At 40.2% G+C, this 25813-nt stretch overlaps 1 protein-coding gene across 6 annotated transcripts in view; it reads right to left on the bottom strand.

Moving 5' to 3' along the window:
- The window catches only part of Daam1 (dishevelled associated activator of morphogenesis 1), a 184794-nt gene extending 159218 nt beyond the window's left edge, over positions 1-25576 (bottom strand). The window contains exons 1-2 of one of the 6 annotated variants that reach the window (XM_048362823.1): positions 25565-25576; positions 12216-13924 (exon numbers count right to left, since the gene is read on the bottom strand). The gene's annotated coding sequence lies outside the window, so the exon portion shown is untranslated. The other 5 variants (XM_048362824.1, XM_048362825.1, XM_048362822.1 and 2 more) reach the window with 5 other exon arrangements.
- Between the last annotated feature and the right edge of the window lie 237 nt (positions 25577-25813).

The following is a 25813-nucleotide window of genomic DNA, read 5'->3' as shown; positions in this document are numbered from 1 at the left end:
TGAATTCTTTAGTGTCAGCTAAGTAGAAATAGAATGGATTCTGTGTAGAAGCCATAACATTGACAAAAATGAAAGAGGACTAATTAAATAATGAAATTATGTTTTTAAAAAAACTGTAAGCTGTGCTAAGTGAGTATGAATTGAACACAACAAACCCAGCCCAGCCTCTACTTTCACTCCTAGTTCTCCTATTCAATTTATTATTTTCATCTAAATGCATCTAGAAATAATACAAACTGAATTGTCAAATTTCAAGAAGTGAAACTTGACTTTCAATAGACACTCCTGTATTTATTGTGAGACTTTTATAAGTTGAGAAGACTAAGTTGAAAGGCATCAAATATATTTCACCTACCAAGCACTATAGCTTAGCATATATTACAACATAGAGGCTCCATTGCTTCCTCTTGAGATAGTGTGTCTGCTTTGGGAACAAGGCTTCACTTTCTACTCAGCACTGCCACAGAGTATCAAACTATGTATCACTAGCCTAGTAGAAGTTGTTTTAAAAAAAAAAAAAAGTAAATCAAACTGTGGTCACATTAGGATTCTTTTCATTGGTTTTTCTTTTTTTAATTTTTTAACCAGTGTCTAAGCAGTTTGATCTAATGATGTAGTTATTAGCAGCTTGTAAATGTCAGCTATTTATTGGAGTAAGTGTGAAATAAGTGTTGGCATCTTATTTTATGGATAAAATATCTGAGCTACAAAAATGATGAGTGGATTATCCAATTATATACACATAATTATCATTATATCACATTAAAAGGGCTTGGGGGTAGGGAAATCTCTTCAGGTTCTCCATCTCTATATAGTGTTGAACACATCTAAAACTACTTCTCTTGTGGGTCACCAATGATTCATGACTATATTCCTAGCAACTCAGGAGGCTGAGATCTGAGGTTTATGGTTCCAAGCTAGCTTGGGCAGGGAAGTTCTTTACATTCTTATCTCCAATTAACCACAAAAAGAAAAAGAAAAAAGAAAAATAATAAAATTGGAGCTGGGACTCAAGTGGTAGAACACAAGTCTTGAGTGAAAAAAGTTAGGGGACAGTGCCTAGACCCTGAGTTCAAGCTCCAGTACCAGAACACATGCACACATACACACAGAATCAAGTCCCTCTCCCTATCTTTCAAGTTAGACCTTGAGCATAGGTATCCACACTCTTGAGGGTACTCTACAAACTCAGACACTCAGAAATTGATGTTTCTCTTTTGAATTACTGATTATATTTTCTTTTTTTCAATTGTGGAGCTTGGACTTTAGGGCCTAGGTGCTGTCCCTGAGCCTCTTTGTTCTCAAAGCTAGCACTCTACTACTTGAGCCACAGTACCACTTTCTGGGTTTTGTTTTTTTTTTTTTGGCCAGTCCTGGGCCTTGAACTCAGGGCCTGAGCACTGTCCCTGGCTTCTTCCCGCTCAAGGCTAGCACTCTGCCACTTGAGCCACAGCGCCGCTTCTGGCCGTTTTCTGTATATGTGGTGCTGGGGAATCAAACCTAGGGCCTCATGTATCCGAGGCAGGCACTCTTGCCACTAGGCCATATCCCCAGCCCACTTTCTGGGTTTTGAGTGGTTAACTGGAAATAAGAGTCTCACAGGAACTTTTCTTCCCCTGCTGGCTTTGAACCATGATCTTCAGATATCAGCCTCCTGAATAGCTAGGATTACAGGTGCCACCAGGACAGCTACTGATTATATTTTTATATGGTGATAATATAAGCATTTTCTAAAGTCTACAATGTTTCATTAGAAACCCAGCTTTTAAATATTCCTAATTATATGTACAACATTGTTTATATATGAAGCATAATTTCAATTTGTCACAAAGTAACTAATGTAACTGTTCTAAAGTGCAATGTGTTCTAAGAGTTCTTTCCCCAAGCTGCCTATGGGCCAAATCTAGCCCCGTTTACCAACTGTCATACCCAGCTGTGTACAGACTGGATAGGGCACTTTTGTCCTGCCAGGGCAGAGTTAAACAGTTGCCAAGGACAGCATAGCCAGGAAGCCTGAAATATTTACTAGCTGGTCCTGTGCAGGAGAAGTTTCCATCCTCCACTCTAAGTTATTATCCCTTACTTATCACAAGCCAGGGTTAGCTTTTCTTCCAAAGATGAAATTTAACTACTCTCTTCTTCCAACAATTAAGCTACTCACTAGAAACCAGAAATGTTGCACTTTTAAAAATCGAATACTCTTATGCCTAGGATTTAGAATATGAATCATGTCCTTCGAAAACAAAGAACATATCTTTGGAAAGCCTAAAAATGCAAAATAACTAGTAAAGTCCCATTCAATTTTAGATGCTTATTTTCCAAAACTCAAAAATGAAGTACTTTTCTGCTTAACAATTTTTTCAGCTGGGCACCAGTGGCTCACACCTGTAATCCTAGCTACTCGGGAGGCTGAAATTTGAAGATCACAGTTCCAAGTCAGCTCCAGCAAGGAACTCTGTCTTATCTCCAATTAATCTTCAAAAAGCCAGAAGTGGTAGAGCATTATCCTTGAACAAAAAGGTCACTCAAGGTCCCAAGTTCAAACCTAGAATAGGCACAAAAAGAAAAAGAAAAAATTCAAGGACAGAAGATCTAATCAACAAAAACACAGAGTTCAAAGATCTGAGCAAATCCAAATATGTGTATATGCATGCATGCATGCATGTATGTTATGTATGTATGTATGATTGATTTTGTGTTCTAGAGAAAACAGTCGCAATGAAGTGCCAATGTGGACATGGAATGTGGATGGCCTCTAAAAGCTAAGAGCAGTCCTTAGCCTACCTACAAAGGTCTTGGCTCTTTACCTCAAGGCAGTAAATTGCCAACAACCAGTGAGTTGTAGAGTTCCTAAGTCCCCACATAAGAACAGCAGCTTTTGGCTTGGAGTTTGGATTTTGGATTTACAGAGAGGCTGAGCAGAGAATTCACCCAGAATACCCAGAATTCTGATGGGCTGAGTTTGTGGTAAGTTATTATGCAGCAATAAAACTAAATATACTTAGATATCATCTTTAAATAACACTATAGTATCTCAATACCTACTTTTTTGCATGTGGGTATCTAATCCCACTGGCACCAAATGAGTACTTACACATTCAGCAATACAACTTTTAAGGCAGTGCTTCACAAAGGATCTTGAATCCAAATGTGAGAAACTTTTAGCTACATAATGCTTGAAAATAAAATATTTCTTATCCAACACACACAGCTTTATAGGAAAGAGTTCATACTTGAACACTTTTTATAGAGTAAATATTTTGGTAGCACAAAAACCCTGGAAAACAATCAAATGGAACAAGACAAAGCCAAATGCAACCAAGATTGCAGTGTATCATTATATCAAGTATAAAAGAAAACTTTTAGACTCTAGTATCCCAGTGCATGATTAGAAGATATAAGGAAAATATGGGCCAGGTCCCATCACAATAGTAATTTCTTGTATTTCCATGTCAGTACTAGATCTTGAACTCATGGTATGGGCACTGTCCCCTAACTTGTTCACTAAAGACTGGCACTCTACCATTTGAGCCACAGTTCTACATGCAGCTCTTTGGTGGTTAATTGGAGATAACAGCCTCACAAACTTTCCTGGTATGGCTGGCTTCAAGTAGCAATCCTTAGACTTCAGCATCCTTGAGTAGCTAGGATTACAGGTGTGAGTCACTAGCACCTGGCCCTAAAATTTCTTTATAACAAATTCTCTGTATTTCAAGTAATATTTTTAAATGACAACTATTTTTGTCATGTTCTGTATCTGCTTAGAGAAAAATAAAGATGTACATAAAATAACTAATGAAAAAAATAATATCTCTCAGGAATAAAAAAAATCCCTTTCTGAGGCTCTACTTAGTCTGATGCTTTTTAGCCTTTTTAAAAAATAACTTTATTGTGATTATATTATATAAATGTCTCCATATAAGCAGCAATCCTTATAACCAGCAATCCTTAGTATATTCACAAAGTATGAAACTATAGCCAGAACATTTTCATCAGCCCCCCCCCAAGAAGTCTCATATTCTGTATTTTTTCTCTGATACTAATAATTGAACCAGGGATTTGAGCATGCTCAGCAAGTACTCTCTACAACTTGCTCCACCATTGTAGTCCATACTCTTTTTTCCTTTAACTTTCTTTGTTTTTTTTTTTTTTTTTGCCAGTCCTGGGCCTTGGACTCAGGGCCTGAGCACTGTCCCTGGCTTCTTTCCGCTCAAGGCTAGCACTCTGCCACTTGAGCCACAGCGCCGCTTCTGGCCGTTTTCTGTGTATGTGGTGCTGGGGAATCGAACCTAGGGCCTCGTGTATCCGAGGCAGGCACTCTTGCCACTAGGCTATATCCCCAGCCCTTTAACTTTCTTTTTGACACAGGGTCTTGCCACACTCTTTGCCTAGGCCAGCCTCAAACTTTTGATCATCCTGTATCTGCTCCCCGATTATCTAAGATTACTGGAGTGCTCACCACTTTGCACTTATTTGTCTTTTTTAACTGTCATTCTTTTTCCTTCAGTAGCATGGCAGATTTACAAATTTCTTGAAACTTGTTTCTAAAACCTTGGCCATTCAAGTCTGAAAACTAGCAGTGAAAGAAGAAGAAAAAAATAGAACTAAGGGGTAGACAATTTAACCATAAACATAATAGTGAGGGAAGTAAAACTGATCAGGGAAATTATACCATTTTTCTTTTGTCTTTCTTCCCCATGGTTTTACCCCTGATGTCACTGTAACTGAATTTGGTACCTTGGATATTGTGTATACATGTACTGGAACTAGGGAAGGGAAAGGGAATACCAAAATTGAGAGACAAAGGATAAAAAGACAAACCAATGCAACAGTAACACTTATAAAACTATATGGTGTAAACCAACTGTACAACTCATGGGGTGGGGGGTAAGTGGTGGGAGGCGGGGGAAAAACGAGGGAGGTGGTAACAAGTTGGGTAAGAAATGTGCTCACTGCCTTTGTATGAAACTATAACCCCTCTGTACATAACTTCAACAATAAAGAAGTAAAAGGAAAAAAAACTGATCAGGAGATTTATATTTTCTCCTACAACTGATGGTGTAAAAATTCCTTTGTAAAGATGGAGATGCTCCAAAAAAGCAAAACATGAAAACCACTTGCAATAGAAGTGGAAAGCCATTCATTGAGGAGTCGCCTTTCTATTGCACAAATAATCTGCTTATTTCAGATACCAAAGAAAGATGATCTGAGCTTCAATTAAGTAGAACAAGACATCTGTATTCCCAAGGAAAAAGAGGTAAATAATGTTTTATGTTCTGTAAGTACATAAAACAGTATTCTGAAATGTCCACACCCAAAAATCAGGCAAATGAACAAATGAATGACATTTAGGGTGTTGCTTCCATGCATTGTGATATATTCCATAATCAATTTGTGTGTTTTTCCTAAAAACAGTCACTTCATTGCTTCTGCTATACTTGCTGGAAATTTGAGCTTGAAATTCTAGCTATCGTAGGCCAAGCATGGTGGCCCCCACCATGATACTAAGGAGGCAGAGGCAGGCGAATTCTGTTCTGAAGTTCGTGCAGGCAAAAGCTATCTTAAAAACAAACTATGACTGGGTGCATGGCTCAAGTGGTAGAACACCTGCTTGGCAAACACAAGGCCCTGAGTTCAATCTCTAGTTCCAGCAGAGAGAAAAGGGGGAAAGAGAAGAAGAGAGGGAATGAGGGGAAAGGAAGGGATGGGAAGGAAGGAGGGAAGGAGAGGCAAAAAGGCTAGGGGTGTGGCACCTGCCCTGCCTAGCAAGCACAAAGTTCTGAGTTCAGTGTCCAGTAAGTAAGTAAGTAAATAAATAAGGGATCTTGTTCTATTCTCCTCTTTTGGTTATTACTACTCTAAGCCAAAATCAAGATTCTCCACGGAAATTTGTGGTGTTAGTGACACCTGGCACAGATCCGGGAAAGGAACAGCAATAAATCCCATTCCACCTTTACAAAGCCAAGGAAAACCTGACAGAGAGCTCACATCAGAGAATTAGCTGTGCAGTGACCTACATTCTTTTCTGCAAAAAGACTAAGAGACTTCTCTTTGCTTTCTATCCCAAGGAAGACCACAGCATTGAGAATTGGGAAATTTTCTTGTTTTTTTCTTTTAAATTGCAGATTAAAATGTACATGGATTACTCCTAGAGAAATATCTTCGGGAAAGAGTAACTTAGAAAATATCATAAAACTTCAAGCTGACTGGAAACATTGGATCCAGTGGATTGGTCCGCACTATCTCATATCTATAAGATCTTTTCACAAGTTCAAAATTCAGAAATAAATAAATATTCACACAAAATGGGTGAAATAAAACAAAAGTGAACATCTAACCAACCATCACACAGTTGCAACGATATCCAAGATCTTTTGGTCTTCCCATAATTTCAGTTCTCTGGAATGTCAGAATCACATTGGAGGAGGGGTAAGAATTCTGATGAGGCCCCAGCATACCAAATCAGCATCCCTAGGCACTTCTTTCTTAAATATACCATGGAAAATTCTGATATCCATCCAGTATGGGAAGCCAGAAGAGCACATAGAGCAGCCAGGGAAAGATGGTGGAACCCCTCAAGACCCCATTTCTCCTTCTGAGAAGAAATTTTGGTTTATATTTTAATCAAAGCTGCTTCCCAAAGCATTGTCTTTGTGCTAGTTGTTTCAGAGAAAAAAAGAACTTGGATTGGTTAATTAAAACGTTAAAACATTTTCAATTTGTATACTGAATAAGTTTGATTATTGCCAAAGCTCAAGTTTTACTAGCAAGTTTAAAAGACATTTTTGTTTGGGAAAGGAAAAAATTAAAATGGAACATCATGCTGTTAATCATTTTCAGAATTCTTCCCACAGTGCTGACCTGAGATAAGCTGTCATTCTGAAAGCATATTGCCTTTTTAATTTTTTTTAAAGCCTTTGGGCCTTTGGCAATAATGACAGAGTTGGACTTTCCTTTCCCTGAAGGAGGCCTCAGCCTCCTTACCCAGAGATAACATCACTGACCTACCAACCCAGATCATGGGCTTCAAAGCTGTTTACCCACTAGCTCTGGTGGGCCTACCCCGACTCAGCATCAGAGTCTCACACAATCCCATTGTGACCAAGGACATGTCCTTAAAATGGGGCTGGCCTCCCAGGCTGTGTTCATGGAAGAATGAAGAACTGACCCCAAAGGGTCTAATCTACTGACCTTTACTTTGCTCTAACCAACTGCCCAAATAAAAACAGCAGGGTAGTTCAGTTTCCCAAATGAAATCCAGTTTATCCCAAGACATGCAAGTCTGGTTTAATGTTTAAAGTTCTCAGGCCATCTAAAATCTGTCACCTGGCTCTCAAGCAAGGCAACATTGTCCCTAGGAAATGTTTGGCAATGCCTGGTGGAGTTTGAGGGTTGCTACAAATTCGGGGGAAGGGAGAGCTACTGGCATCTAGAGGACAGAAGCCACTGAGGCTGCTAAACATCCTACAGTATACAACACAGCACCACACAACAGAATTATCTGCTGCCAAGTTTCAATTGTGCTGAAGTTGAGAAACCCAGGAATAGAGAACAAGAATGGGTCAGGCTGCCAGAGCCCTGCTGGATAAACCTTTGCAGAGACTTTCATCCTATTTCATTTGGTTTAAAATAAGAATCATGCACTCAATGCCTTCAAAGACCAAAAAAGTAGACATATCACATAAGCTAAGTGGCTGCGCATGTGGCACAGGGTGTGGTGAGATCTGTGACAAATCAGTATAAATGTTCACTAAAATCATTCTATTTAAAATAAAAATAACAGTATGAGGGCCAAACAAAACCTGTCTGGGCCATATTCAGCATGTGGTGATCACAACTAGCGATGAAACTCTTAAGAATTTATCAACTTTAAACAGAATGGAATAACTACCAGAAGACATTGACTAGCTTCATCTCTTATATCCTGTGTAATGTTATGAGTTGTTCAGTTAAGAAAAGATTGGGTATCAGACCTTGGAGGCTTAGCTCCAGCTGAGATCAGGGTTTGGGGTTGATTGTGCCATGGGCCAAGTTTGGAAAATCTGAATGAGGAAGATAATTTTCTCCACTGATCTTCCATTTAGAGAAAACCAATGGACAGGACATTAACACTGCAGAAAGTCATGTAGGTGTGGTACTTTCATTATTTTAACATGATGCTACACTTCTAAATTTTTAGCTTTTACTCAGAAGATGGCTTATACGGTGTATGCTTACTTTGCTTTGCAGGTAAGCAAAAAAGAATACACAAGTAAAAAAGGAATCACCAAAATTAGCCAAATCTAAACCTAAAATTAACTGATTTTTTTTTCTCTGTACCTGCCCATAGGTGATGAGATTCCATTGAAGATATCAAACACTCATGGCTAAACTCTTTCCCCACCATAAGTTATAGACAGATGCTAAGTGTGGCTTTACTAGTTTTATTTCCTCGGCGGAGGGGGGGGGGGGGGAATGACTAACATGTTTGCCTGAAAAGATCTCTTTGGATGGAGTAGGGATATAAAATAGAGCATCTACCTAGCAGGTATGAGTGTTTGCATTCAATCCCAACATGACAAAGGGAAAAGAAATTTCCTTTCTAACCAACAAAATCATGTAAGGCAGGTTAAGTACCCTGGCCCTCATTTCAGATCTGGCTATGGACAAGAAAGCCAAATCAGCAAATGGAAACATAAGGAAGAAGTCCCAATAGTAATCCTGTGTGTATGCATGCTTTCCATTGGAGGAATTTTTGGCCTGAAGAGATAGTATAAACAAAGGCAACTCTGAGAGAAACAAGCGATAAGATAAATGAAGCCCAATAACTACCTCTGTCCTCCCCTCCACATATTTCTCTCAATTTCTTGCATCAGAAAAATATCCTGAGCCTGGGAGAAATAACACATGAGGTGTAAAATCTCTGCTAGCACTCAATTCCTTGTTCTAAGTTGAAATGCTAATGAGAAGTTCTTCTTTCTAACCAGTGATTGTGGCTCCTTGAATCTGGAACCTGGCTGATAATGCCACCGGAGGATAGATAGGGTGATCTGCCCCCTGGGGAGTCCCTGAGAGCATAACTAACAAACTGCTACTCAGGAAGTAGAGTGGGGTGGGGTATGGATAAAGGGTCATTTCAGTCACAGCCAGAGAAGAAATGGAGTCAAATGAAACATTATTTATATGTGGTTTTCTTTTCTTTTTAAGCAACTCATTAAGGAGAAAAAGAAAAGCAGTTTCTTGCCACAGTTCCTAGAACTCCTTCAGTTAGAAGTGGTACTCACTCATAGATGCTCAAGCCCTAAATGAGTCCTAATAGTTTTTCTAGTGCAACTGAGTCACTATTCTTGATAGCAAAAATGCAAAAGTAAAAAGCAACCTTGTTCATTTAAACTTGTGAAAACAAACTGTAGTCAGTCTCAGCCACTGGCTGAAATTCCAAGCATTTATCTGTTCTTTACCCTTCTGACTTCCAGTTCAAATTACTACTGGTGCTTAGCAATGGAAGGGGGGAGGAGTCTAATGCAAACATGACCACCACAGAAACATGACTGGAGAAAAACAGAAATATTTTGTTGTTTCTTTTATCACCATCACCCAAATCAAATACAGCAATAGGCACTAATATTGGATTGAACACAACAGCATTTTTGCAATTTTAAAATGCAAAACATATAAATGGTTTTATAAAATATCTAAATGATTGCCTTGAACAGAACTGTACAACATTTTCTGTATCTACAATTTCACCATCCTTCAAGAGTAGAGAATTCAAGAAGATCCTTCTAAGTGGTTTAAGTTACCTACTTCCTTTCCTTTCGTTTCTCACAATAAGCTTTGTAATAAATTCTGAAGACTTCAGAGAGGACCTAAACTAACTTTCCTGTTTCAGAACATCAGGTTGTAACTTAACTTGTGTCTAGACATCTCATTGCATATGAAAAAAAATACAATTAAGCCTAGGTACATATGAACAATCTATCTCATTTGGTGAATAACACTGATCACCATTCTCAAGTCTGAGCTTTACAAGAAAGTCAAGCCAAAATATACAGCTAGAAAGAAGAAAGATGAAGAGTACAGGCACTGGAAATGTTTTAGAAAGCTGTCCCTAATTCTAACCAATTATTTGAAATAGGACAATTATCAGGAGTATATAATTCCTTGGCCAGCCAATGGCAAAGCCTTGCCTCTCGTTTATGGGGTCTGGAGAAACTAAGAAACTTAGTAGTTCGTTTATGATACTTTTTGCCCCCACCTGTAATTGCTATGCAGTACTGACATATCCACAATGTACTAACTAGTCCTTTTTGAAAGCCAGAAATATAATGAGCTAGATAATAGGTACGTAAGTAAGTAGGTAGATAGATGATAGGTAGATAGACAGATGCATACATATGTACATATACATTACATACACATAAATCTGACTAAGATTAAAAATGCAATTTTGGACTCCAAAACAGAGTAAAGCTATCCTAGGCTCTTGATCAGGTTTGTAAGTCACTAATAAATCAATCCTAACAAATTAGGCGGAATATAAGAGCCCATCCCATTAAAAAAACAACAACAACAAAACAACAAAAAAGATGGTCATCTGTATTACCCCAACAATGCCCAAAGCTAGAATCTAGGCTACCTAGTTTTATGAGTCTAAATTCAAAAAGTCTATCAAAGCTGGGCAATGTTTGCCAGCTGCACTGCAGGTATTTTCTTCAGAAATGAAAAGAACAAAGACCAGTTTAATAGGTGACCCTAATTGTGTTCCTGGCAGAAATACAGGTAACTTTCAACTCCAATCCTAGTGCAATTTATAGAACAGAATGAGTTCAGGTTACTGTTAAAGGTGAATGACATACTTAGGAAGTATAACAATATGAATGGGAAAATAAAAACAACTTCTGAAATCAATGTCTATCTGTTGAATGAATATTAGGTTTAAGTAGCCTAATGACTAAAAAGCTTTTTATTTACATTTCCCTTCCTGGCAATATTCCATTAAGCCATAGATTTCCTATTATATCCCTAATTTACCCAGTTTCTGTTTTACCCAATTGTCATCACCAAATACTGTCCAAGAGGCATAACATCCAGTTTTATGCCAAATAAAAGATCTATGGTAAGTGAAGAAATCACACCAACACTATTGAACTTGCTTCCCTACTCTTCCACATTTAATTCACAATGGTAGCCATGGGCTAAAAAGAATTATAATTGTTGATTTGGCACCAAATTTGCTGCACTGTAATAAAAAGTTTCTTTTCGGAGGCCAAAAGAAAAGAAGGTCATTTTAATATCTAAAGATATCCAGTATCAGATTACATTCTTATTGCTCAAATTTTTATTATTTTCTTTCAAAAGAACTTTTACAACTTATGTGAAAAGGAAGAAAAATAGATATTGTAGGTCCTTAACTCTTATACAGGCTTCTGTAACACATAATTGTCAACCCAGTTTAAAAAAAAAAAAAGGATATCAACAAATAGGGTCTACAGCAGGACATAAAGATGAAATATAAGGGCATTTCCTTGTTTCAATAGGTTGAATAATATCTTCTGCATAGCAAAAAGAAGCAGTTCAAAAGTTTCATCACTCAAAAAAATTTTTAACCGCATACAATATTTTTCTTCTAGAAAAGCAGACTCTTAAGAACTCATTAAGAGGCAATTTTATCCTCAATCAACCCAGCACATAATGAGCCAGCACTGCCTCAGGATTGAGAGATGCAAAGGAAGGAGTGGGTCCCCCAAGACAAACTGGGGCGAAATTATAACACACAGGAGAACCCAAGGCCAGGCAAAAGTGTGGTGTGGACAGTATTAGACTACCTGAATCCCAGACTGTGTGACCTCAGTCTCCCCTATTTCTTCATTTCTGTAAAATGGTGATAATATGTGACCCCCACAGCTGTGTAAGGAACCAATGACATAGCCCAGGTAATATAGCAGAAAAGGCTTGACATGAGGTAAACACTTCACCTATGCTATAAAAACCACATTAACTCTCCCTTGATCCTGTGATCAGGGGAAGAACCCTAAGGAGGAAGCTGAGGCAGGAAGGTCTGGTAACTCTAGCACCTGAGCTAGATCTGAAAGCAAAAGAATTCAGTCAGGAGTGCAGATTGCCGAAGAGAGGAGCCACTGCCATAGGAAGTCAAGAGAGAGGTAAAAGCCAGCAGTGTTTCACTATCAGTGAGGAAACTAAGCTTCACCAGACCTTGGGGTATATTTACTTACCCCAGATTAACTGTGTTTGGAGAGTTGAGAGGCTTCTGTACACATGTTGCTACATTCCTAGGATTTGATCATCAAGTCATTACTAGACACTAAATTCAAACTCTGAAATCAGCTCTGATCTCTTCTCCTGGAAAAGACACATGAAAACAAAGAGGCAGACTTTTTTTCCTACAGAAAGAGCCTGCTGGAGTAGATCACCAAAATCAACTTGCTTCTCATCTTCATCTTCCATTTCACTGGGAGTATGAATAAGGTGGTCCCTCGAGTACAGTGGGATACTGATGAGGTAGTCACTCAGGAAGGGAGTGCAGGATAAAACAGATCCAACCTTCATTCAACTTGGGCCACAGTAAGTAACACAGCTACATAAAAGTGTGCACTTGCTAAATAAACATAACTCCATAACTGCCTGCCTCAGCATGCTCTGCCAATCAGACTTACTTCCATCCACACACCACAACATGTTCTGAAATAGTACCTGTGCAAGCAGTTGCCGCTAAACTTCTGAGCTGTCAAAGAAACCACTAAAAACAGATGTATTTAATACAAATCTTAACTTAGAAGATTTCTTCCATTACCAATTTAGAAATTGTTAATACCAGAGTAAGTGACAATAGTTCACATTGTTCACTCAAAGAGAAAAAATCACTTTCATTTTTTCTGAAACCTCCTATAAAGACAAGTTTGCTAGCCAAAGCTGGTACATTTGCTTTATTTCATTATAGTGTGTGTGTATACATACACACACATGTGCATAAACACTTGAACTTGGGCTTGCACATTATCCTTTAGGGTTTTCACTCAAGACTAATGAGTGCCCTGCCACTTGAGCAACAGCTCCGCTTCTGGCTTTTTGCCGCATAATGGGAGAAAAGCGTCTCATGGACATCCCTGCCCCAGATGGCTTCACTTCAAATCAGTCTTCAACATTCAGCATCCTAAGTAGCTAGGATTACAAGCATGAGCTATGAGCACCAGTCCCTATTTACTGCACAATAGACTTAAACAACAGAGCACACCTCAAAAACAGGGGGAGCCCCACAGAAGTGACCAGCTCCATTGATTCTTTCTTGAACCAAACACTTACTGCCCTCAGTAGTACCAAACTTTGTCAGAAAAGTTTGTTTTCTTTATCCAATAGTGTAACTTTTATAGAATTTTCACACAAGAACTCAAAATCCTCAAGCCAAATCTATAAACAAAATACACAGAAGATGAAACACTTTCAGTCTTCATCATTTTGTTTGTAAACACAGTTAATTGTTCTAAGAAACACAGTACAAACTAAAAGTTGCCTTTTAAACAAAAGCAGCTCAAATAAACCACACACAGAGACACTTATTCCTAACACCCAGCAAAGAAAGCCAGGATTCAAATTCCACCAAAGAATGTGCTCCCCTCACTGTGATACCTCCTCCCTAATTATACTTCTGAAACCTCACAGAAACTTCGATGTTACATATATTAGACAAATGCTCTACTCTCCATTCAGCTAGCCTAGAGCAACTGATCCTGTTGGTAGAATAACTGCCTTACATGAGAGGATTATTCTGACACGAATGGTGGCCTGGTAAAAACCCTTAGTATCTCTCCCTAGTCCCCCGTCATACACCTTCTAGGAAAGTTATCTAGGTCAAGGAGGGCAAAATAAATAGAAATCTAGATGTGTCTGGTTTGGAGTAATAAGTTAAAAATCAAATAATGTTAATCTATGTGGGTGGATATAAAAATAAATAACTATAAACTGATTTCAAACACCTGCAAGGCCTTTGAGTATTGGTTTATGCCAAGAGTGAAAACACTTGATAGAAAGCCCAAGGAGAATATTAAAAAATAGATAACATAACTATCAGAGGCAAGACCTTGGGCATCCTATCAGTTCTATACTTAATATCTGTTAAACAATTAAAGCCCCTACAAATGGACAAACACTACTCTAAATGCTACAAAGACAGAAAACATAAAACAAAGACCCTGCCCTCAAAGAATTTATAATCTAGTAGGGAAGACAAACATTTTTCCTTTGATGATCAGTTCTAGGACAAAAATTCAAAGGATGAAACAATTTCTGGCCTTACTTCCTCATAGGGATACAATACGTACTTAAGATGATGAGATCAATTAGCTGGTACAAAGCATTTCCCAAGCACTTATGCACATGAATGCACATGCACATACACACAGACAGACACACACACTCCCTGTGTGAGATAATGCACTTGATAAAATGCAAGAAAGGAAACTGTATAATTTAATTACACTTAATGTAATCAAGTTGCAAACTCATCAAGAATTTCCAGATTCCCAAACCTAAATAATTCTAAAACTAAAGTATATTTAGAAGTCCAGAGAGTGGAATAACAGTAGTAGTAATATAAAGTTAAAGACAGTATTGTAAATAGTAATAGTAATGCCTTGCCCACTTTGACACACTGCCACCAAGAACCAGGCTATATTGTGAAACAAGCAACCCTCAGAAATATTAATCCAATGCTACAATGGGAGACAGCTCAGAACTCTGTTTAAACCCTTATCCCCAGATTACTTTTAGGAAAATAGGCAAACAATGAACCAAGTCTTTTTTCCGAGGCACAAAATTTTATACTTACAATCCACTTTAGGAGCTCCCTCTGCCCCCTCCCCATGTTACCAAGGAAACAGAGGCCCCAGAGGTAATGGATCATCTAGGCTGGCATTCTGATATTATGAAAACCACAAGAGATAGCAGTAACTTACCACATCTAGAAAAGGCACATAGGGCAAATTGGGAATCTTTTCTGGGATCCAGGGAGCTCACTTTATACAGTCTACTGCTAGTTTCATTTTAAGGAAGCAGACTAAGTTACTAGGTTACTGGGGGGAGAGGGAGAGGTGATGCCCAATGCAGGAAAAGGGAAAGGAGCTGTTTTCAATTGTAATTGTCGAGACTGCCTCGGGAACAAAGCTCCAAACAATTAGTTTTGGGAAGGGAGATGGAGATATGAGGTGTTGGCAAAGTGAGAGTGAGAAGCATCCAAGAGCTGGGTCCAAGCTTTTTACAGGAAGACCTGGAGCTGTGAAAGGGGTGAGGTGGAGAGAGCAGCTGGGCCCAGGGAAAACATTTGACCACATCTACCGGCCACGCCCTCCCAGCTGCTAGCAGACCCAGGACGAATCGAAACAGCAGTGAGAGCAGTTACGATTCCGAAGGCAGGAGTCGCCTTGGAAACCGGATTCGTCTTGCAGGCAAACTCGCCTACAATTCACTGGGTCGTGCTCAATCTCAAGAAACTACCAGTTCAATGGGAGCAAAACGGTCACGGGTTACATTTGCTCTCGATGTTCTCTCTAAGGTTGCAGACGGGGGAGGGGAAACGCAGTACAGGAATCCATTCCAAAGCGGGCTAAACTATTGGGGGGGGGGGGAGGGAGGGGAGGAACGGAACACCCCTAAATCCAAACTGTAAGCAACCTGAGACGTTAACAGTGTTGGATGAATAAGTGAGTAAACGAAAGAATGAAGGTACTAGAAAAAGGAAATGAAAATCTTGAGGACTTGAAGAGTAGTCAGTTCGGCCTTGAGTATGTCTCCTCCAGTCAGAGGGCAAGCTGATCGCGAACCTTTGGGCACCGGCTGGGTAAACCCGATTATCCAGCTCTCCTGCCCCACAGCGAATCTTAATAGATTATCCGACACATACACACACACACACACACCCCTTCTTTAGAGGCAATCGGGCTTGTGCTTCGCCCCAGGCCAGATGCCCTTTGGCAAGCGAGCAATTGTGTACAGGAAAGACTGAGATGCGCCCGACCTACGGAGAAGGACGCGAGGCTGGAGCGCAGCCTCCCCTCGCCGCCGCCGGCCAGGTCTCCCTCACTCCCCCAGCAAAGCTGGATGTCTCTCTTCCCTCTAGAAACATGAAGCTCGGATTCTGCCTGAATTACTGCCACTCCCTCCCTTCCAAGTGGGGCTGGCCTCAAGAGTGTCAGGGATGGCGGGACTTAGCTCGGACGTGGTCGGGGACACGCGTCCCTCCTTCCCCCGTCGCCGCCCCCGGGTCTGGCCTCTCGGAACCACCCATCCAGGAGGGGTTCCCGACCGCAGTGTCAGAGCCTACAGCCCCCCGCCGAGGCTACGACGGGATCCCCTGTCCCAGGCCCCAGACCAAGGGAGACAGCCACGAGCGGGGCGGCGAGGGGTCACGGGCCGGCACCCCCTGCGGTCCCCGAGCCTCGGGTAGAAAGGAGGGAGGGACCCGGGTTCTCTGAGGCGCCTTCCGCGGGACTTCCCTCGTTTGATGCCGCGCTTCAGCCATTTTCCAAACCCTAGCTTGGCAGTTGGGAGCTGTCTCGGTGCCCGCTCCCATTCAGACCCAACCTGAAGGACGGGTTTTGTCTTTACCTACTGGCCCCGGAGCTCCGGGGGAGGCAGAGGGAGGGCGCGCCGCGAATCCCGAGCCGGGCCCGAAGAGGAGCACGCCCACCCCCGAGCCACCGCGTGGTGCCAACCTAATGAATGAGCGAGGCGGGCGAGAACGGCGAGTCACCCCCTTACCTGAGCAGCCCCTGCATGCTGCAAAGGCGGCACTGGACTCCGGGTACAATGGGACCCGATTAAACAGTTTCCTTCGCAGCCGCTCGTAGGTTACTAACTCGCAGGTGACATCACCCTCTCCTTGCCTGATAGGATACAAAGCAGCGCCCACTGCGCATGGACTCCCAGGCCGGGCCTGCAGGCTTCTGGGAGTTGTATTCCAGATCCCACCGGTGACGCCTCACATAGCCTTACTACCTGAGTTCATGTGAACTACATTTCCCGACATCGCCTTCTTCTACTCTGTCCGGCCCCCTAGCCCCGCCCCCGAGGGGACCCGCCCTCACGCCTTGCAGTGCCAGAGGTGGTTGTTCAGAAGCTGGGCTGCGGACAGCCAAGGGAGGGGTGCCCTGCGGTCGTGCCCTCGGACTTGACCTTTATCCCGCCCGGAACGCGGGCTGCAGGTCTACGAGGGGTCCCGGGATCTAGCACTCTGTCTCGGTTTTTCTGCCCAGTCCTACTCTCTTGGCCCCAGCTAGAAAGGATCGATTGAGCTTTTCTCTGCCTTGACTCTGCAAAGCAGCTAATTCATGGGACCCGCAGGACTCCCAGGGTTCTGGCTTAAATGCGATCGTGGTATTTCCCCCCAGGAGCCCTCCCCCCCCTGGGGGGGGGGGATAGACCTTGTCAGCTGCGAAACGAATCCCCGTGCACCCCACTTGGTTCATTTAATATTTTCCTTTTCCCTTTCTGCACTTAAAGAGAGACCCCGTGACCCAGAAGAACGCGGGAAACAGCTTCAGTGGGCTGAGCTGTCAGAATAACCAGAGGGTGTCACTTAAAAAAAAAAAAAAAAAAAAAAAGTAGTGTAATTGACTGGAGAGACAGTCGCCGCAAAGCTCCTTCAGGAAGCCTGCTGCTGCTGCTGCTGCTGCTGCTGCTGCTGCTGCTGCTGCTGCTGCTGCTGCTGCTACTGCTGCTATAAAACCATTGCGCGGCCATGCTTTTTTTCATAATACACTGAAATGTTTATTTAAAGGTAAGCAAAAGGTGTATAGCAGAACTCTGGCCCTTTACAGAGATTTTATTTTTAATGGATGCAAGATTTTTTATCATTATACAACAAATATTAGAGATTATTATCTTTTAAAAAGGCATTGGCAGCAAATCTCCAGTTTTCTTTGTACGTGAAAAACAAATCAGTGAATTTAAAATTGTAAAATGATCGTGCTATTTGGTGTGTCAATCAGAAGGTTCAGCTCAAACACTCATTTTCACTAGCAAAATCTCTGTAAGGAACGAAAGTTGACAAATCCAATCAGCTCTCCACCTGATTTCATGCTGCAACACAGGTTCAAATGAAAAAAAATGTTGAAATAGTTCATCTTTGGGAATGGGAAAAATGGGGATTTTTTGAATTTCTTTTTTTTTTCTGAGATGTTTTTATGCCGAATTCTGGTTTTCTTTTAACAAATGTGTTCTTTGTAAACTGGACCTATTGTACTTCACTGAAGGAGGATAACTGTGAATGTTGCTCTTCCGACTGCTGCTGTTTCAAATATTATCTTAAATGGAGAACAGACAATGCAAATGTTCCTTCAGCCGTCAGATCAAGGGTACACAGTGATACTCCAGCTAGTGGGTAGGCTTAATGTGATGCACAGTTCATTGTGGGGAAACTTGACCTGGGATGATTCTAAAGACTACCAATTTTATAACTGTTCAAAGCTTTTAGATGGAAATATAGTAAGTCAGCCTGAAATTTATTGCATCAGTGAATTGAATCCTGCCACTCTGTAAGGCAGGATTTATCCTTGTAGCTAAATATATGGTATTGAGGCACAGTTTGAGGAGTATTTTATAGACAGAATGACCTTGCAGCAAGTTCTCTTAGCATTTCAGCAACAAAGAGAAAGTTATGGTCTACCTAAAGAAAAAAAAATCCATTCGAACAGTGTGTGCCATGTGACAAAATTCCACATAGAAAGAACAGCATGCACAGTAGACTATAAGCACAGAAATGTGCGTGTGAGCTCTTCTTTATATCTAATAAATGTAAATATAGATAGTAGGTAGAAAGGACAATGTTTCAAAATGGTATTGTGGCATTTTTGTTGTTGTTGCTTTTTCTGTATGTATTGATGGATTTGAACTGATCCCTGAACCATTTCTTTGGTAACCAAGGGAAACAAAGATGGCTCCTTAGCAAAAGAAATGCAGACTACAGACCTGGAATCAGAGGAAGCTTAAATACTTCTATGAGACAGAAAAGAATTCCGACTCTCTGTATGTGTTGTTTTGAGTCTCTCTCTCTCTCTCTCCCTCTCCCTCTCTCTCTCTCTCTCTCTTTCTGTCGCACACACACACACATGCACGTACACACACAATATATGAGTCACACACATAAACTCATTTATTTTTACACATTCATTGTAAAGCTGTGGTTAATTCCTTTTAGGTAACTGAGTAGTCTCAGAAACTGTAAAACACATACACACACACGCACACACACTCACACAGAGTCTAGCTTAATTTATATGCTCAGTCAAAAGGGTTTCTTTACTGTGTTTTTCCCCCTTTCCTTTTCGAACAACTGCTGCTGTTCTTATAAATGGCCCTGCCTCATCCACTAATCATGGTCTAATTAATAAATTAGAAAACTGTGGGACTGTTGAGAAAGGACCCTCTGTATAACTGGAGGGAGGAGCAGAGGCTCCTTAATGAGCACTTTCCTAACCTTCTCAGAATAATCTTTCTCAGTTCTGATTACAAAGTTTTACTCTAGATATTGAGTTTTTTTAGACTATTTATCTATTAACCTATTTGTTTACTTTACAGAAAATGCAGTTTTGTAGTCCAGACTGGTCTTAAAATTATTCTGCCTCAGCCTCCTGTGTGCTAGAATGACAGGAGTGTGTCACCACACCTGATGGTTTCTGGGTTTAAGCAAAGGAGGAAATAAGATATCAACAGTGAGAATAAGTTTGTATCTTTACATTTGTTTGCCTAACAACTTGGTGTTTCTCAACAATTAAGGATATATGTCAAACCTAGATTGGGCATGGTATTATTTTGCCATTTGAGGTTTTTTGTGTTTATTTGATGATGCTGGTAGCAGTGATGGTGATGGTGATAGTGGTGGTCTTGGTAGTATGTGTGTATATGTGTGTGTTGGTACTGGGGCTTGAGCTCAGGGCCTTTCACTCTTGTTTGGCTGTTTTGCTCAAGGCTGGTACTCTATCGTTTGAGCCACACTTCCACTGTGGGGGTTTTTTCTGGCTGATTGGATATGAGTTTCTCAGATTTATGTGCCAAGGTGACTTTGAACCTTGGTTGTTAGATCTCAGCCTTCTGAGTGGCTATGATTTCAGGCATGAGCCATCAATGACCAGTGTTTTAACTTTTTTCTTTTCTTTTTGGTCGGTTGTGGGGCTTGATCTCAGGACGTGGGCACTGTCCCTGAACCTCTTTGTGCTCAAAGCTACCACTTGAGCCACAGTGACACTTCCATTTTTTGAGTGGTTAATTAAAGATAAGAGTCTCATGGGGACTCTTCTGCCCCAGCTGGCTTTGAACCATGATCCTTAGATTTCAGCCTCCTGAGTAGCTAGGATTACAGGCATGAGCCACAGAGGCCCAGCTGTTTCAACCATTTTGAGCCATCCTACATTGCTTAAAAGTGTTAGTTATTCGCTTTGAACATCAGTTTCCATATTTATAAAATGAGGCCCACAAAAATACTCCACAAAGTTTTAAGGACTATATTAGATGATGCATGTAAAAACACTTCAGAGAGGGAGGATTAGACAGACTGAATATGATCAAGTAGTTCACATGTGTAAAAATAGAATATGAAAGCTGGTAAAATTCTTTTGGAAAGGAGAAAGCAGGATAGGTTGGTGGATATAATTGATACGCTGTATATATGTGTGGGAATGTTACACTGGGAAAGGATATGATTGATACATTGTATGTATGTTGTGGGAATGTTACCCCATAAGACTGAGAAATGCAAAAGAAAAAAGAAAACAGCCATAACAACAATAAAACTTTTCGATTGGAAAGGAACTAAAGACTTCTTAGTTTTTGTTTATAACTTAAAATTTTTCCATAATGATTATGTCAGATATGTCAGACATAAGTTGGGTGCTGCTGTTCACACCAGGTACTCAGGAGGCTAAGGTCTGAGGATGTTCAGGGACATCCATGAGACTCTTATCTCCAATAAACTACTCAGAAAAAGCCTGAAGTGGCATTGTGGCTCAAGTGGTAGAGTGCTAGCCTTGAACAAAAGCTCAGGGATAATGCCCAATGCCTAGGCTCTGAGTTCAAGCCCCAGGACCCCTACCCCCCAGAAAAGAAAAAGAAATGTCAGGCCTAACTGTGAAACCAAGGCAATAAAAACTCGTTGGAAGTGCTCTGTATGCTTGCACAATCCTTACAGTAGATATGTTAAGGCAGGGGAATCACAAGTTAAAGATCAACTGCATAGCAAGTTCATGGCTACACTTCATAGTAAGACTGGGTCTCTAAAAAGTAAACCTAATTAACTAAATTCTTTTCTTTAATAAGAGGCTATTAGGAATTATATCTCGTGTGTGTTACCTTAAACTAATTTGTAAATACTTAGAATGCTTCCTATTTTCTTGGTGCAACACTAAAATTCTCATATCTTAAATTCTTTTAGGGACAGACAACAAAAAATTCCTATGGCTCATTTATGCAAAACAATGTATTTAGTGGAATATATTGGGAAGGTTAAACCAACTAAAACTCAGGAAGAACAGGAATCAGCTCTGGGCCCCCAAAGCAATGTTTTTTGGTTTTGTTTTTTTAAGAATTGTCTAGTCGCCATCAGTCTCTTGCCTTTTAGTTGCAAATTTCAGAGTTCCTAAGAGAAACTAATGACCCCTGTATGCTCAGGGCTCCTATCTACTGGTATGTTTCTTGACATGTAACAGCTCCTTAGTACAGCATTGATAACACCTGAACTACATATGCTTAGGTCCCACCTATGGACCATCTAGAAAGGACCCTTTGTTCTTTCTGTCAGTCCTGGGATTTGAACCAAGGACGTTTTCCTTGGTAGATTAGCACTCTACCTCTAAGCTATGTTTTGAACCCTTGGAAAAAACCCTTTAAAGATGGATTACAGAATTTATATATCAGCAAGTCCTCCAGTTGGTCCTGACTCATGTGGAAGTTTTCAAGTGCCTGGCCAGTAGCAAAGATCACAAGATGGTGTCATTCAGATATGATCACTCAGGACTTATCTCTGAAAGGGTCTTTCCTCAAGGGAAAAAAAAGCATTATAATCCTTGCAGTGACCTCAATTGGTGTTGAGCAAAGCTCACACCTGTCAGGATCTGTAGGGTAAAATTTGGTCTTTCCTGTGAGAGAGAGTACTTTGTGCTCTGTGCCAATTATTTAATTTAGCCTCAAAAATATCATTTTACTAGATTTAATTGAGAACTAAAAAACACTGGAGGAAAATATAATGGAAATGAATCTGACTGTAATGGAAGAACAGTTGTAGTAGCACCATCAGTTGCCTTTCTTATGTAAGATTCTACACTGTTCCGAAATTTCTTTGGCTGGGAGAAATCTTTATTTTTCTCCTAATGAAAAACAATGATGTTCTAGCAAATATTTGAAATAAAGACTGCATATATATGAACAGATTATTTTATGTATTGTGATATGCAAGTATTTTTCTAATTATAATACTTATTCATATTCTGTATAGGGAATTCAGAAATATGGTTACTTAAGCTTTCAAAATTCTACAAATCTCAGAGAAATATTTCTCCCCTTATTTTCTTCGTTGAATTGATCATAATTAGCATTTTAACTCCTACATAGTATTTTATTGTTTGAAGATAACAATTTTTAAAATTAGCACCCTCTATAGAAGTTATCTCCCTCCTTCCTTTCTTTCCTCCCTCTCTTCTTCCTTCCCTCCCTCCCTCTCTTCCTCCCTCCCTTTCTCCCTTCTCCTTTCCTCCCTCCTTCCTTTTCTTTCTTTCTTTCCTTCCTTTTTCTGTGACAGTCCTGGGACTTGAACTCAGGACCTGGGTACTATCTCTGTCAAGCAGTAGGCTAGCATTCTACCACTTGAGCCACAGCTTCACTTCTAGTACTTGTTGAGTAATTTATTGGAAATAAGAGTCTCATGAACTGTCCTGCTTTGACTGGCATTGAACCAAGATCCTCAGATCTTAGCCTCCTTCCTGAGTATCTACTATGACAGGCAAGAGGCTCCAGCATCCAGATAGAACAAGTTATTTCTAATGTATTGGCATTATCAATAACTGGGATGAATGCATTGGTTCAGCTTTTGTGTCCATTTTGTATCCAATTATGTCTTTAGAAGCTGAAATACAGGACAAGATCATATACATGCTTTTAAAATCACTTGCCAAATTACCCAGATTCTTGTTTTTATTACTAACAGATGCTATAGTTGCTATGTCATATTAGCTATAGTTGCTGGATCTAGTGTCTTCTCCGACACTGAATCATGTCCTGAAAATAACTTAAATTAAGACAGACTCTAATCATGTCAATGAGGTGGGCGAGTGGACAATCAGAAATGAATGAGCCAAGGAAAGAGCAGAATGTGTGTTATCCATGGTTAACTGGCCTTCTAGGACATGCTAGGTAAATTAGTTTACTAGGACTTTTTAAATAAGCACCACAGAATATTCTAATCTCACAGTTCTGGAGACTCAAAGTCCCAAATCAATCCCTGTTGGCAGAATTAGTTCATTTTGAGGGCTCTAGGAGAAAGATATGTTCCCAGCCTCTCTCCTGGGCTTATTTCTGGCCTTGGCTCTCAAAGTCTTACCACATCATCTTCCTTCTGTATATATCTGTCTATCTCTGTGACCAAGCTTAAGCTTTTTATAAAGACTCTGGTTGTATTGAACCCATCCTTTTCTCCTTTTTCTTCAACTCAGGCCTCACCGTCTTGCTTGACTTATTCACTCAAAGCTGGTGCTCTACCGCTTGAGCCATGCCTCCATTTCCAGCATTTTTCTTGGTTTACTGGAGGTAAGAGTCTCATAGACTTTTCTTCCCCAGGCAGGCTCCAAATGCAATCCTGTGATCCTGGGATCAGGACTTTAGCCAATACATCTGGAAGAAGAAGGGATATATTTCAACCTGTAACACTCAATAAACCCACATAAGGGAAAACTGGCTTTCTTGACCTCTGACCAGCATAGTATAATAACACAGATATTGGAGTAGTTTAACATTTGATGATGAAATAAAGATAGGATAAAAAAAACTGAACATAGAAAAGTAAAACTTCAGGAATAACAGAATCTCAACACAGAACATCTAAATTCTACAGAAGCCTTGAAGCTGTTTGGGGGTTTGGAGCCTATAGTCTTACTTACAGCTACCTGGTCCTGTCATTCTTGGTCAGGAAGTCCCAAATGAACTCTAGTGAGCTTTTATTGGTTTTAAAAAAAATCCCCTAGAAGTACATTACAGACAAATCACCCCAGGTTAGTTTTCAAAATATCTACTCCCAAAGGTGTGATATAATCTTTCATTTTTTTAAGCATCCGATCTTTGCATGGACTCTTTAACCCTAAAATGGACAGCCCATGGACAGCAAAACTTTGTGAGTTAAAGATGCTGGGTCTTCAGTGGAGAGAAAGAGTTCTCTTTGCTTTTTTTGGTAATTCTCTTTGCTGGGAATTATCTTGGCAGATGCATTGGCCTTTGTGGCAGAAACATTGCAGTGTGTAAGATTTATATAGGAGCTTGTTTCACAGTGGGTTGGATTGTGTTAGAATTTAGGCACTGGACTTGAAGATTAGGGATGACTTTGGTCCTGTATTACATGAGAACCTTGTGATGCGGAATTTCTCATAGAAAGCCATACTTCAATCCAATGTGGTATGCCATATTATCTTTGCAAGAGTATTTTCTCTTCACCAAACAGTGATGGTAATCTCTGCCCTAGGGTTGTTGGTGCCCTCTCTCTGGGTATCAAGCTCTTAAAATAATATTTTGGATTGTCAGAATAGCCACTCAACAAAATAGGAAGGAGAATCATTGGAACGCTTCATTATGGCTCTGCTTTCCTGAAAGTGACAGATTTTCTCCTCCGAGATTTATATAATTGTTTTAGAAAATTATCTTCACTTAAACCTACACATAGTTAAAGCAAGCAAAATATAACCTCATTACTTCTCACACGTGATTCTGAATAACAAGATCATCTCCATCTTGACTTTTACATGGAAGTTAATTGAATTTGAAGCTAAACCATTTCTGGCTATAAGCCCATGAGAATTTGCAAGTCCAGTAGCTTTCAATAAGGTCCACACTAAAATGGGAATTTCCGAAGAAACCTCACATCTCAGAGATGAACTGGGGATTTTGAGAAAGTGTGTGTTTTCCATTCACTAGTGGCAGATCCTTATAGCCATTGTTTCCAGAGGACTTTTTGAAATGCATGCCCTGCCTAAGGTGAAGTTAAGTGTCTCCTTCCAGCTCAGGGTGGATGGATTAGTTAGTGGGTTTCTGCATTTCCATATCATTCATTGCCTCATGAAAACTCTAGTCAGATGTCAGGAATTTGGGGAATCAGCTGTTAAGAGTTAATGTGAAAAAAGTAAAACAAATAACTGGGCGTCGTAATACATGCCTGTAATCCCAGCTCTTTGGGGGAATAGAAGCAGAAGGATATCAAAGTTAGCATGGGCTACAGAGCAAGACCCTCTCTCAAAAAAAATCCAAACCAGCTTTGGTGATAGAGCTCAGTTGAAGAGTGCTTACCTTGCATGTACAAAGCCCTGAGTTTGATCTCCAGTACTATAATAATAATATCCCTGAACTTGGTCCCTAACACTATAAAAATAATAGTTAATAATAACAAAGTTACATATATTACAAAATTAATACTCAAAATCTCATCATTTGATCATTGTGACTACATCTTGCTATTATCTATGATCTTAAAGTTCCTTCTGAATCTAAAATGGTGAAAACAGAATGTCAGATATGTACATTTTCCCAACTGTGCACACATTGACATTGAATTAGTAGTTCAACATAATCATGG

Source organism: Perognathus longimembris, chromosome 14 (genome assembly GCF_023159225.1).
Source record: "Perognathus longimembris pacificus isolate PPM17 chromosome 14, ASM2315922v1, whole genome shotgun sequence".
Taxonomy (NCBI): Eukaryota; Metazoa; Chordata; class Mammalia; order Rodentia; family Heteromyidae; genus Perognathus; species Perognathus longimembris.
Note: the sequence above shows the minus strand (reverse complement) of the source record. Positions and strands in the feature narration are given on the sequence as shown.